This window comes from Desmodus rotundus, chromosome 3, assembly GCF_022682495.2.
Source record: "Desmodus rotundus isolate HL8 chromosome 3, HLdesRot8A.1, whole genome shotgun sequence".
NCBI lineage: Eukaryota > Metazoa > Chordata > Mammalia > Chiroptera > Phyllostomidae > Desmodus > Desmodus rotundus.
This window is the reverse complement of record NC_071389.1, coordinates 145,674,754-145,688,611: the sequence shown is the minus strand read 5'-3', so window position 1 is coordinate 145,688,611 and position 13,858 is coordinate 145,674,754.

The window sequence follows — 13,858 nt, the reverse complement described above, 5'->3', positions numbered from 1 at the left end:
AATCAAATTTATTATGTATAGAAAGTAATAAAATAATTAATACATAGTAATATAAGAATAAACTCTGTGTTTCACGTACTCACATCTGTAAACCTACTTTTGCCAACCCCTGTATGAAGGGTTTCCCTGAGAATGTTGGAACCAAGGATAAATTGGTCAGTGGAGGCTCACGTGCCATTCTGAACTAAGGAGAGGGAGGCAGGAGCCTGGAATTTCAAAGGGAAAGAAAGCAATTCACCAGTAGGCGAGAAAGAGCAAACTGTTGGTAAACAAATTCCTGCTGGGCCAGGCAGAAACAGTGGGCATGGAGAGGAGTCAACAAACTTTGCTTACTTTTCTCCATCTGCCTCACTTAAACAGTATTGTCCTGCTAAGGTGATGCTCCTTTCCTGTAAGCAGGTTTTTCTATCTCAATTCCTTAGGCAGGTAAGGGGGAGTTAAAAGCCTTTCTTGAGTCTTTTGTTTCTTAAAAATAATCACTATCCCAAAAAGGATAAAAAAAAAAACCAAACCCTCTGATTCCCCTTAGTAGTAAAGCTGGAGCAGGGATGGGGGAGGAATTATTTAGTTATACAAGTTATTTAGTATATGAATTCAGCAGAACTCAATGTTTGTTTGGATCATGTAAATGGTTAAATGGATAATAAAAAGAAAATGAAATAATGTAAATTAATTTTTAAGTTGCTTATGCAGAACATATTTCTAAACCTTGTCTAAAGAAAACAAAACATATATGTCATAATAAGCAGACCACAATAACAAAATGGCCTTTTTTTCATGGCTCTGAAATAAGAAACGACAGGCAAACTGAACACTTAATATATATATAAAAACCGAAATTGCAGAAAAATCAGATGTTTCATACAGATATATGTAAACGTACCCTTGGATAATTGAAACTGAGACATGAATTAGGTGGATTTATTCTGCCAGTGGTGCCATAATGACATGTTGGCAGTGAAGCCAGACTGTCTAGTCTTGGTTTTATATTTCTGCTACATTGACAACCATAGAAAAATAAACAACACAGGGTTTTGATCCAATTTCCTGATAGCTGCAGAAACTTAGCCTGAGGGTTTGTTTACTATTGTTGGTGTTCACAGTTTCTGCTGACACCCCAAGTCCAGCTAAATTATGAGGTTTGTCCAGAAAAAGTCCGGCCCTTGTTAATATACCGAGAACGGTTTGCATGACGTCGATGTAACCTGGCAGCCAAGGAGAGTGGACTGGAATGTGCATGTGTGAATAACGATGACTTCCCTGCACTAGTCAGTGGGGGAGGTATATGCTGTTGAGTGAGCATGTGTACTGTGTGGCCATTGCATTCAAAAGGACTGAACAAGTAGAGCAGCAAATCTGTATCAAATTTTGCATTAAACTTGAACATTCCTCCACAGAAACTATTTGGATGATTCGATTCCGGAGGTTGCAGCTATGGGCAACTGGTGATTGGCAGCTTCATCACAACAACATGCCCACTTATGAGGCACATTTCATGTAGAGTTTTTAGTGAAACATCAAATCACCCAGCTGACTCAGCCTCTCTACAGCCCATATCTGGTGTCTCATGACTTCTGGCTTTTCCCAAAACTAAAATTACCTTTGAAAGGTAAAAGATTTCACACTATTGATGAGATTCAGGAAAATACAACAGGGCACCTGATGGTGATTAGAACTGTGTGAGGTCCCAAGGTGCTTACTTTGAAGGAGACTGAGGTATCATCGTCCTATGTACAATGTTTCTTGTATCTTGTATCTTCTTCAATAAATGCTTCTACTTTTCACATTACATGGCTGGCTACCTTCTGGACAGACCTCAGATATACTAATTTAGTTGGGTTAGGGTTCCAACTATGTCTTCTTTTTCTGTGATGAAAGGAAATGAATAGCTTCTATTGTTAATCTAGTCACGGTAAGGAGTTATTTCCTCCCTGTCATGTAAAAATGACAGTAGTAGTCTGATAGGTAGTATACAGATAGGTAAATGGAAGCCAGAAGTGTCATAGAGCAAGAAGTGAAGGAAAGGGAATTGAACGGAAGACCTTCCACAGTAAGTATAAATATCCCACAATGCTGCCTGTAATGACTTTGAGTGCTCTAACATTTGGACAGAGAGAATAAAGAGATCAATTATCTCCAGTCAGTCTTAATTTTTTATGATTCATCAGTCACTTTTTTTTTTTTCAAATGAACCCACTGTTTAAGTAAGGGGCAATTGGAGCTAAAGTAATGTTTTCAGTGCTTACCAGGTGCCTCACACAGGAGTTAGGGGCAGAGGTAGCAAAGGTTTGAAGTTGTATGGACTTGGGTTTGACTCTAGGTACTTCTGTGTGGCACCAAGTAATTTAAAGTCTTGGAGCTGCAGGCTCATTTTCATAAAATCTAGTTTCTTTGAAATATTTCTGTTCTAAAAATATGACACAAATAGGTCGCTTCTGATATTATTTCCTTGCCCATGTTCCTGGGTTATTTTGCTCACATGCAAGTCTACAAAACAATCCAATGAGGTAATTAATTGTTTTTTTAAATTTAAACATTGAGATAGTAGACTGAAAAATCAAACAAAAATGTCAACATTATATTATTAGAATAAAAGAAACAAAATTAAATTTAAAATCGATTCCAAAAATTTAGTTTTTTCTACTATATGAATTATAATATATATATTTATTAAAAATAGGTCTTATTTATTTTTTACTTGAACCAAGCACTTTGCTTAATATTTTATGTATATTCTTTTATTTCAATCCTAAAAACAATTATTTGAGGTGAGTAAGATTTTTGTCCCTTTCTTATAGATGAAAGAGCTGATTTTTAGAGAAGTTAATGAACCTGTCCAAGGTCAGGGACTAAGAAAACAGTGGGCAATTCAGCACTCCAAACACACAATTAAATAGATACATGCTTTAAAATACATATCTGCTGTGACCAAGCTATTTTGGCAATTCATGTTTAAGATCTATAAATTCCCTAAGGAATTATAAAATTAAGGTTGAAAATTGCTGCACGAGTGTCTTGGGCCGTATACGCTTGGATCAGTCCAGAAGATTACTTGCATGCATCATAAACTGGTTTCAGCCCGTTAAAGCAGCAAAAGAAATTTATGGAAAGAATATTGAGTAATTTACAGTCTCACTGAGAAAGCTAAAGACATGAAAAATCATCAGTAATATAGCACACAGAGCAACATCCGCAACCACCGCAAAACCAGCGCAGCGAGGTCCTGCGCTGTGAGAGCACTGAGCCCTGCCCTGCGCCGCTGGGGCCTCGGGCACCTCCTGCGCTGCACGCAGGCAGCCAGGGCAGCACCCTTTCCCTCGCCCCCAGGAAAGTGGGCACGGACTCTGGGTTGCCCTTGCGGGCCTCCAGATTCATTCTCCATTAGCTTCTGGCCAGCTTTAGGAGACACGGGAAAAGCAAGTATCAGGTAATTTCAAATTTTACTGTTTGAACTTGTCTCTGCCCCGCCTCCATTCTCAAACAAAGGAAACAGTTAAGAGTCTGAGAAAGAGCCCCCTGCCCCCCAATAAAAGACAAATATCTACTTTACAGCAAAAGCAAACATGATCAGGCAACACAACTTCTTTATTTTCAATTTGAGCTTATCAGGACTTATCTTTTTTCTTTTCTTTTCTTTTTTTAATTCTCACCTGAGGATATGTTTATTGATTTTCGAGAGAGAGAAACGTCAGTGTGAGAGAGAAACATCGCTCTGTTGCCCCCTGTATGTGAGGCCTGGGTACGCGCCTTGACCAGAAATTGAACCCACAGTCTTTGGGTGAGTTCTCTCCAACCAGGTGAGCCTGCCAGCCAAGGTTCATCAGGCCTTTTGTAAAGCAGGATGGGATCAAAGTAGGTATACAGTTGTTCGTATGAAAAATAATGTAATGATTAATAAATAATGATACAAGAATAGATTCTGTTTTGTGTACTCACAACCATAAACCTACTTTTGCCCCATCCTGTGTATCTGCCCGTGTCCTGAGTTTTTTTTAACGCCCAAGTTAATAATGAATGTACAGAATCCTTCTGTAGCTGCATTTTTAATTGACCTCGTGTACATTATGCTTTGTTTTTCTTTTTATATAACCAGGGAATTTGAAAAACCTCATGACTCAATAATCACTAATACCCAAATCCTGATGAGTAATATTTACAAGGCAATTATCTTATGTATTAGTCAGCCAAATGACTCACGAAATTCTAACAGTTTAAGAACAAATTGTTAAAAGTTGGCCATCCTATCCCAACACGATCATTTTTCAAATAAGCAGGAAAAAAATCCCAGAAATGTAAAGTGACATTTTTCTAACTCCTATAGTTAGATAAGATAAAACGAGAAGCTTATTTATCTTTGTATGTAACCTTTTGCCTATCACAGTAGGTCTTCTTGAATTAAATTGAGTTGAGTCAAGTTTTCATGCTTCTCTGACCTTTCCATTATGAATGGTATAGTCCTTTGGGTTATTTTCTCAATTTTTATGCTCCTATCATCTGGCAACGTAAACAGATGTGGCATAATTAAAGTCCATATTAAGAGCTCATCATCAATTAAACTAGTCACATATGTTATCGAGCTTTTGATTTTATATAGAGAACACTCAATCGCTGTTTCCATAACGTGACACTTTTGGACTATATCGTTGGACATGGTTTCTTTGAAAACAGGAACAAAGGAAGAAGGGACTGCCACCTGTAGCATTTCACAAAACAAAACAAAAGTGTGTGTGTAACTCCTCTGAATGTTTTACTAATCACAATGATTGCTATAAGCTGTAAACTTTCCAGATAGGTCAAGAATGTTGAAGGATGTGATTTGAGGCTTGAAAGTTAGCATTAAACCTCCATAAAAAAATCAAACACCTTAAAAAAAAAAAGCATACTTGTGGGGAAAAAATGGAAGCAAACGAGCATCTTATCCAAGGGCTCTGATTTAGTTATTGAAAGACCCAATTTGTCTTCTGAAGCACTCCCACTTATAAGGTGGCATCTTTTCTAGGGACAAAAGTAGAACAACAAAGTTCCTTTGAATTCTAATTTTAAACCATGATCCTTGATATTACTTGTTCCATAAGCTTTATATATATTAAGATTGGTGAAACTCTTTTAATATTGCAGCTTGTCTCTTAAGCTTGTTGTAATCATCCCTAGTACTCACTTAGTGATAATTCCAATACTTTAACTTTATAGAGACAAAATAAATTGTGATTATTTTAAAAGTCTGTCTTTTCAATAGATTCTTAAGAAACGTCACCTTTCCATCCAGAAGCTCAGTTTAGTACATGTTACTGGCCACCTGTGACAGTTCCTTGTTTATCTCTGGAGTCAGCAAACTGGAAACTGATTCTTTTGTACTATCTTTATTATTTTTTTTTATTTTGAGAGTATTTTTTAAAAAATACTTTATTTATTTATTTTTAGAGAGTGGAAGGGAGGGAGAAAGACAGGGTGAGAACCATCAATGTGTGGTTTCTTCTCACATGCCCCCCTGCTGGAGACCTGGCCTGAAACCCAGGCATGTGCCCTGACTGGGAATCAAACCAGCAACCCTTTGGTTGGTTCTCAGGCCAGTGCTCAATCCACTGAGCCACACCAGCCAGGGTTGTTTTGAGAGTATGCTAGTTAAAGCTGGGACAGTGAAACAAGGAAGGGCTTAGGGTAGAAGAAGCAGCAGGATAGTGCCTAGGGGGTGCTGCTTGGGCTCACTGAGAGATAAAAGTCACAGAGACAGAAGTGAGCCAAAGCTGAGCTGCTCTGGGCTCACTGAAAAGTCACAGAAAGGGGGGCTTGGAGACAGGCTCAGGGGGTTATCCAGAAACAAGCTGCCACTTCCCATTGCTCTCTTGGTTGCATGTCTCATGGGGACCTGTAGAGTTCAGGACAGAAAAGTAAAGCAGCAGCCCTGAGCGGGAGGAAAGGTGTGGGAGTGCTCCTGGGAGGGGGCAAATGCCAGGAAGAGATTCTCTGTGCCCTATTCCTAATTTTTGTAACTCCATAATCATAATACACTGATTCAGCCTTCTTCGGATTCCAATACGAATACTGTCCACAGGCATGAAGAAGCTTAATGCTCCTGGGCCAACGTTAACTCAGTTTTGCTTTTATTACTATGTAATTTTACTCTTTCTCTTTCTTAATGCCTACATTTTTCATTAAATCGTTCACCAAAACTGTGAGAAAGCAAATACATGATATGCATGGTGCTATTTCTACAACCTGTGCCCAAGACGGACGCCATGGATCAATCATGCCAATCATTTGCTAGTATGATTTTCTCCACCTGTCCTGGAGAGCTACTGCCTGGGAGCTGGACTGCAAGTTGAAGCCTACTTAAGATCCCCCTGCTGGAAATGACAAGTGATAAATGAAAAACACTCTGACCACACAGAATGATGGAGAAGACAGACCAATAAACCACAGATACGATACAGTACCTAATCCCTTGTTCTAGAGTTGAGCATAACGGTGAAAACATATAGGGAAGCCAGACTTGGGAAGGAATATGAGAGAATAACAAAGTCTCTTCCCAGAGGAGGTAAAGCCTGAATTTCATTTTGAGGAACAGGTGGGAACTGACCAAGTAAAATAGAGGCGGGTAAAGGGCACTCCATCAGAGCAGAGGCTGTGCAATGTGTGAGGCTAATTAGACCTGAGAGACCATGACACCTCTGGAAAACACCAGCACATTTACACCTGGCTGGGGATGAGTAGTTGTAAGGGGTTCATCAGAGTCCAGGCAGGGCCAGCCGCTGAAAGCCATAGACAGGGTTTGGTATCATTGTAAAGGCAATGGGAAGCCACCGATGGATGTAAGACAGGGAATTCCCAATGTGCAATAGAAAGATCACTTTCACGGCAGTATGAAGAACAGATTGGAAGGAGGGAAAGCAGGGAAACCTGCTGGGAGGCTTTTGTATTAGTTGAGAGGAATGATGAGCACAGTGATCACACCGAGGACTTTTTAAGATGTTCTAATTGATAGAACTTGGTGACTCATTATTAGCTATGGTATGAAGAAATGGAAAATAAAAATTCAAAGGCGAGTGCCAAGAAGGTACCTTGCAGCTTTATTTCCTCACCAGAATTTCACTGTTCTTTGTACTGGACTCGAGACTGAATTCTCATTATCATCAGACCAGTTACTCTATTAGCCCTTAGGGTTTTCCCACCTATTAGAATCTTGTCATCTGAAATTCTCTTACCACTTTAAGAGTTTCCCCTGATCTTGAGCTTAGGACCTAGGGCTAACTATACACCTGACTTGGTTGCCTTTCTGCTAGTTAGCTTGGTCTTTCAACTAGCTGAATTGCTCTAGAGGCACACTTTTTGTTTTAATTCAAGAGAATTCAGAGCCTTAAATCTCTGATCTTATTCTGGTGTTGCCACCCCTAGCTTCTGCCTTATGTGGTATGTTTGGGAAGGCTCCCCATTCTAGCTAACCTTGAAATTTTAGTCCATCTAGTTTGCACCTCATCCTGCAGCCTTTGAAAGGAACACTTCTATTAAAAAGATGGGAAGTATCCTGACTGGTGTGGCTCAGTGGGTTGGGTGTCTTCATGCAAACTGAAAGGCCGCTGGTATGATCCCTGGCCACAGACATGCCTGGGTTGTAGGCCAGACCCTCAGCTGGGGGAATGTGAGAGGCAACTGACTAATGTTTCTCTCACACATTGGTGTTTATATCCCTCTCTTTCTCCTTCCTTTCCCCTCTCCTCTCTCTAAAAATACATAAAATCCTTAAAACATGGGAAGTAACTGGTCTTTCTAATTTTTAATTAAAAGATAAAGATAAGAATGAGATAACAGCACACGCAACTCCTGAGCACATTTTCAGAAACCGTGTTTTATAAGTACAGTCTGCAGGATCAAAACACTGTCGCAGAAAATAATGGAGGATAGTTGCTGTCATCTCCCGCAGGCAAGTGCCTTGAGGGGAAAAGCCAAAACCTGTGACCTCCACAAAGGTGAATGTATCCTTGTGTCATTTAGGCTTTTCTTGGATTATTAACTGTAGCTGTAGGTAATTTATGTAAAGCACATCAGTGCCTTTACCAACTGCAAGGTAGCAAATACAGATTGATTTATAATTCACTGCAGGCTTTTCCGACCATGTCCTTCCTAATCCCTCCACTCGCGTGTCACCAGCACCCTGTGCAGACGCCAGGATTTCCTAGTGACTGGACACGTCTCTGGAAGCACTGGAGCAGTTTAAGAATACTCCTTTGTTTGAGGTTGAATCTAAGAAAAAGCTCAAGAGAAGCAAAAAGTTTGTTTCTGCCGAAGCCTCTCATATGCATGAAATATGCCTGCCATATCCATTCAGTGGTACAGGACTGCTTCATTTCTGTTAATAACAGTGAGCATCACAATACACATCTGAATGAGGTGGATGAGGCAGGCATGCAAAGGAGGTGAGGGCAGAGCTAAGATGTTGGCTTGCAACCTTGGGAGTTCCCTGAATGAAATCTGAAACTGACACCTATACACAGGGGCCAGGGAGGGACCAAAGAAAGACGTCACTCCAGATTGGTAGGCTGCACATTCACTAAGCAAGAAAACTTACATATGAGGCTTGTCTGGGGCAGCTGTGAGACATCACAATCTTAAGTTCATATATAGGCTTAAACAGGGTTCCACATAGACAGTCCAGGTGGTCTCAACACCTTAATGTCTCCAGGCTGCATTTCCAAAGAGCTCCCACTGTGGGAATGGTGGATGGAGCAAACAGTCCAAGGTCAGAGATGGGGTGAGTAGCCTCCAACTGCCTGGTTCAGCTGTGGGTCAGCTACAAGTCATGTCCCCTCAATGAGCTCCTCCAATGAGACATTGGCTGGAAGGTGTTTGGGGGAGTAGGAAAGTGTCCAGGCCATCCCAGAGGAACAAAATAGGCACCATTTCTTAGCAGCACATATAAATGAGCCTCACCGTTACCTTTTGAGAGGCAGCATTCTGTATCAAATAGGGCACTGGACTTGAGTCAACAAGGAAAAAATTGATACTCCCTTCAAAGTCCAATACCATATAGCATCCTGACAATGGGGTGACTTAAGAAACTTCTTCTAAGGTCAGGGGATTAATAAGTACAGATTGGCAATTATAGAAGAGTCATGGGGATGTAAAGTAGAGCATAAGGAGTATAGTCAATAATATTGCAAAAACTAGTACGGTGCTAGGTGGCTACTGGAAATATTGGGGGGAACACTCTGTAATGCGTGAGGTCTGTCCAGTAGGTAGCCGGCCATGTTTTATGACAAATGGAGACATTTATTGAAGAAAATGCAAGATACAAGAAACATTGCATGTAGGAGTGAACATGAGTACATGCTCACTCACTAGTGGGTGGGGGCGGTAGATGACAGATGCGGTTGAGTGAGCATGTGTACTGTGTGGCCCTGGCATTCAAAATGACTGAGCAAGTAGAGCAATGAATCTGCATCAAATTCTGCATTAAGTTTGAGCATTCCTCTGAGGAAACTGTTCGGATGATTCAGAAGGCTGCAGCCGTGGGCAACTAGTGATTGGCAGCTTCATAATTACAATGATCACCCTTATGTATCACCTCTTGTGCAAAGGATTTTGGCGACACATCAAATCACCCAGGTGACCCAGCCCCCCTTACAGCCCAGATTTGGTGCCCTGGGACTTCTGGCTTTTCCTAAAACTAAACTCACCTTTGAAGGGGAAGAGATTTCAGACTGTCGATGAGATTCAGGACATCTGATGGTGATTGGGAGAACTGTGTGAGGTTCCAAGGTGCCTACTTTGAGGCATCATTGTCCTATGTACATTGTTTCTTGATTGTCTAACAACTATGCTGTACACCTGAAACTGATGTAAAATAATATTGAAAATAAACTGTAATTGAAAAAAATTTAAAAGATTGCTTCTCATTAATAAATTAGTGAATAGCATCAGGTTAGGTCTGGCTTTTGAGGAATATCTGAAACTCTTGTTTACTCTGTATGGTATCAGAAAACTACATTAAATAATATTGCTTCTACAGAAATATCTGTAGACAGTACCAAAGACAAAAAAATGAAAAAGGAGAATTATACTTCATTCTGGGCATCTGGGAAAATTTGACTAGTCAAAGGGATCCTGGGCAGGCAATGTTTTTACTAAATCAAAAATAATAAGTACCAGAAGCTTGTTTAGATAACCCCAATTCTTTGTTTTATATCTGTATCTATCATGCAGACTTTTGATTAAAATTTAGCTTCCCACTTTCAGAGAAGTCAGAGAACAAAACTCATCTATCAGCTTTTGGGGAAATAGAACTGTTTTATTTGTAATATCTGCATGCTTGAGTTATTTTTAAACAGCTTTATTGAGACATCATTCTCATACCATTCAATTCAACTATTTAAAAGGTATAATTAAATGTTGTTGTTGTTTTGTATATTCGCAGCATTGTTGAACCATTACCAAAATCAAATTTAGATTTTCTACTACTTTTATCACCCCAAATGGAAGCTCATAGCCGCTAGCAGTCACTTCCCATTTTTTTGAATTTTTTCCAGTTTTATAGGGATATAATTGACATATAACATTATATATGTTTAAAGTGTGCAACATGATACTTTGTTACACATATATATGGCAAAGTGTTTACCACAACAAGTTAACACATCCTTTACTGCACATAATTACCATTTTTGTTCTTATCATAAGAACATTTAAGACTCTCTTCCCTAGTAACTTTCAAGTGTACAATAATGTTAACTCTAATGGCTATACCGTGCTCCAGAGCCCCAGAACTTACTCATCTTATAACTGAAGGTTTTCTGTACTCTTTGACTAACATCTCCTCATGCTTCCATTTCCCCATTCATCAATGGATCCACAATAATAGGTCATCTCTACTTCTTGGCTATTATGAGTAATAATTCGATGAATATTCATATAAAAGTTTTGGTGCAATATATTTTTAATTCTTTGGAGTATATACTTGAGTGGAATTTCTGGGACACACGGTAACTCTATGTTTAACATTTTGAGGAAATGCCAGTCTACTTTCCAAAGCGATTGCACCATTTTACATTCCCAGCAGACATATATGAGGGTGTATGTGGGTTTCAGTTTCTCCACGTCCCTGTCAACACTTGATAAAGTGCGTGTGTGTGTTTTGTCATAAGTGTTTGCCTTTTCTATCACAGCCATCCTAAAGTTGTGAGGTGATATCTTATGTGGTTTGTGCTTATTGGTCATTTGTTTTATCTTTTTTGGAGAAATATCTGTCCAGATCCTTTGTCCAAAATGGGTTACTTATCTTCTTATTATTGGCTTGAAAAATTCTTTTTATGTTCTGGTTACAAGTCTCTGGATACAACTTAGGTAATTGAAAATATCCAGTATTTTTCATTTTCTAGATGGTATTGATTGATCTCCCAATTAAAAAAATATTTATATGTTTTTACAAAGAGGGCAAGGGAGAGATAAAGAGAAGGAGAGAAACATCAGTTGGTTGCCTCTCTATTCACCTTATCAGGGGACCAAACTCGCAACCCAGGCACGTGCCCCAACCAAGAATCGAACCGGTCTACCCCTTGCAAAGTGCATGGGCACTTTGATTTTTAAAGCATAGTAGAAGAGCTCTCATTTTAAATGTTCAGAGTGTTTCAGCATGTTCATTTTCAATAAATGGATTGTTTTCACAAAAATTGACTAAGCATCTCATTTTGCAAAGACTTTTGAATTAGCAAGCAAAGACAAATAAGACATTTCTAGAAGGCATTCAGAGTCTTGTGGGGAAGAGGGAAAATACAGGTATATTTTTACAAATAAAGTGCATGATGTAGTCATGGATATTTGGTCCATCATTATTGACATATTAAGGATGAGATGTACAGCTCAGCTTGGGAAGGTCAAGTAAGGCTTTCTGTAGTAATTGATGACAAAAGTGAGTCTTAGGGTAATCAGAAATTTACAGGAAGATAGAGATTTTAAGCATGAGAAAAGGCAAGAGAGAGAATTGCAAACTGTTTGATGTTTTTGGATTATATCATAAAAGGCTGGGAATGGTTGCAAGATACAATTATAGAGTGATGGGTAGAATCCAGATACCATCACAGTACGTGACTAGCTACAGAGGGTGAGTCATTCCTATTGTTGGTAGACTGAAACCACCCAGATGAAACAGTCATGTAGTTTAAATCTAAATACAAATGCATATGTATATGTAGATATAAACATGTACCTGAAAAGCAACAATCCAGAACTAGAATAAATTCAACCAAAATATTAAGCACTTTCTAAGTGTAATATCTTTATTTATAAACTCAATTTGAAAATGATTTTAGCTAATCTACCCTGCCTTATGTGACTACAATGAATTTATTCACCTTTAGTCTCTTTAAAATTTTAGCATTTCTTATTTTTCTCTTTAAATTTATGTATGTTCCTTGAAAATTAAGGCTAGATTCTTCCCAATATTGTACATGGTTATTTTCCTGCTTATTTTGAGAGAGCATACAGTACTGTACTAATTTTGGCATCTGGTAAAAAAGAATATGGCACTAGGTAAAATAAATATTTGAAGCAAGATGACTACAGGATGAAGGAGATTCAAATAGATACATTCTCATTCAAAATGCCATTTGCCCGAGAAAGCTCAGCAAGATGGCAGAGTAGGAAGCTCTAGACCCTCCTTCCCTCTACAAACACATTGAATTAATAGTGATTCATGGACAATTTTTTTAACGAAAAGTTTTTGCTGTAGATTACTTAACCATATATGCATGGGCCTTATTTCTGGACTCTCTATTTTGTTTCATTGGTCTATGAGTGGGTCTTTATGCTACACCATACAGCTCTGTCTACTATAATTTCATAATAGAGTTTGAAATTAGAAAGTGTGATGCCCCCGGTTTTGTTCTTCTTTCTGAAGATATCTTTGGCTATTTGGAAACTTTTCAGTTCCATATGAGTTTCAGGATTCAGAAAAGTTTCTTAAAAGCAATTTGTACCATTCTTTCAATGCCTTTCCATCATGTTCAAGACAGTATTCATTCCCCTTAATTTATCCTCAGTCCTTGGGATCTTTTACGTTTCCCTACGTTCACCTTCTGCCACACCCAGGCATCAGTCAGCAGTACTCCCCTTTAGAACCATCCACCACCTTCGATTCCTGTAGAGTAACTGCCCGCCTTGTTGTAACCCTCCATGCTTTGGCACACTCTGTCAAGCACCTTCAGACTCGTTAGTGGCGTCTTATTATTTAGTAACATGCCACTTCCTCTAAGGAGTCTAGGCCTACAATTTACTTTAAATGTACCGGATGCGTACTTTGTATCCAGTTTGTGAACATGCTCCGTTGAAATCTTTATTTTATTGACTGCCTCTCCTGTTAGATTGCTTGAGGAGACTTTCTAAGTTGTCATTCTGAGCCTTCCCAAAATTTAGTACAACACTTAACACATTGTCAGGGCCCAGGCGATGTGTATGACCTAGGCATAAATACAAATGAACGACTCAGGTGGCTATGATCCAAATGGTATTGAAACAGAACATTTATATTGATACTTAAAAGCATTTGTGATTCACTGAGAGACATCAATCACGATGCCAATTTCATCTTAATATTACTGATACATAGTATGCACTCCAAGTTTATTGAATTGAAAACATTTTATAAGTTGGTAGGAGCTATATGAAATTTAAAAGTTTTTCTTTTCCTTTTTGTTTTAGATGGCTGAGAGTATTGAAAAATGACTACCCCAAATCTGGCTACTCAATGTTTCAACTGCAACTCATGGGGTGATAATGGGTTTCTTTCTCTGTAGAGCATTTAAAACACATGACAAATTATTTTTTTAAAGATTTTATTTATTCACTTTTAGACAGAGGGGAAGAGAAGAAG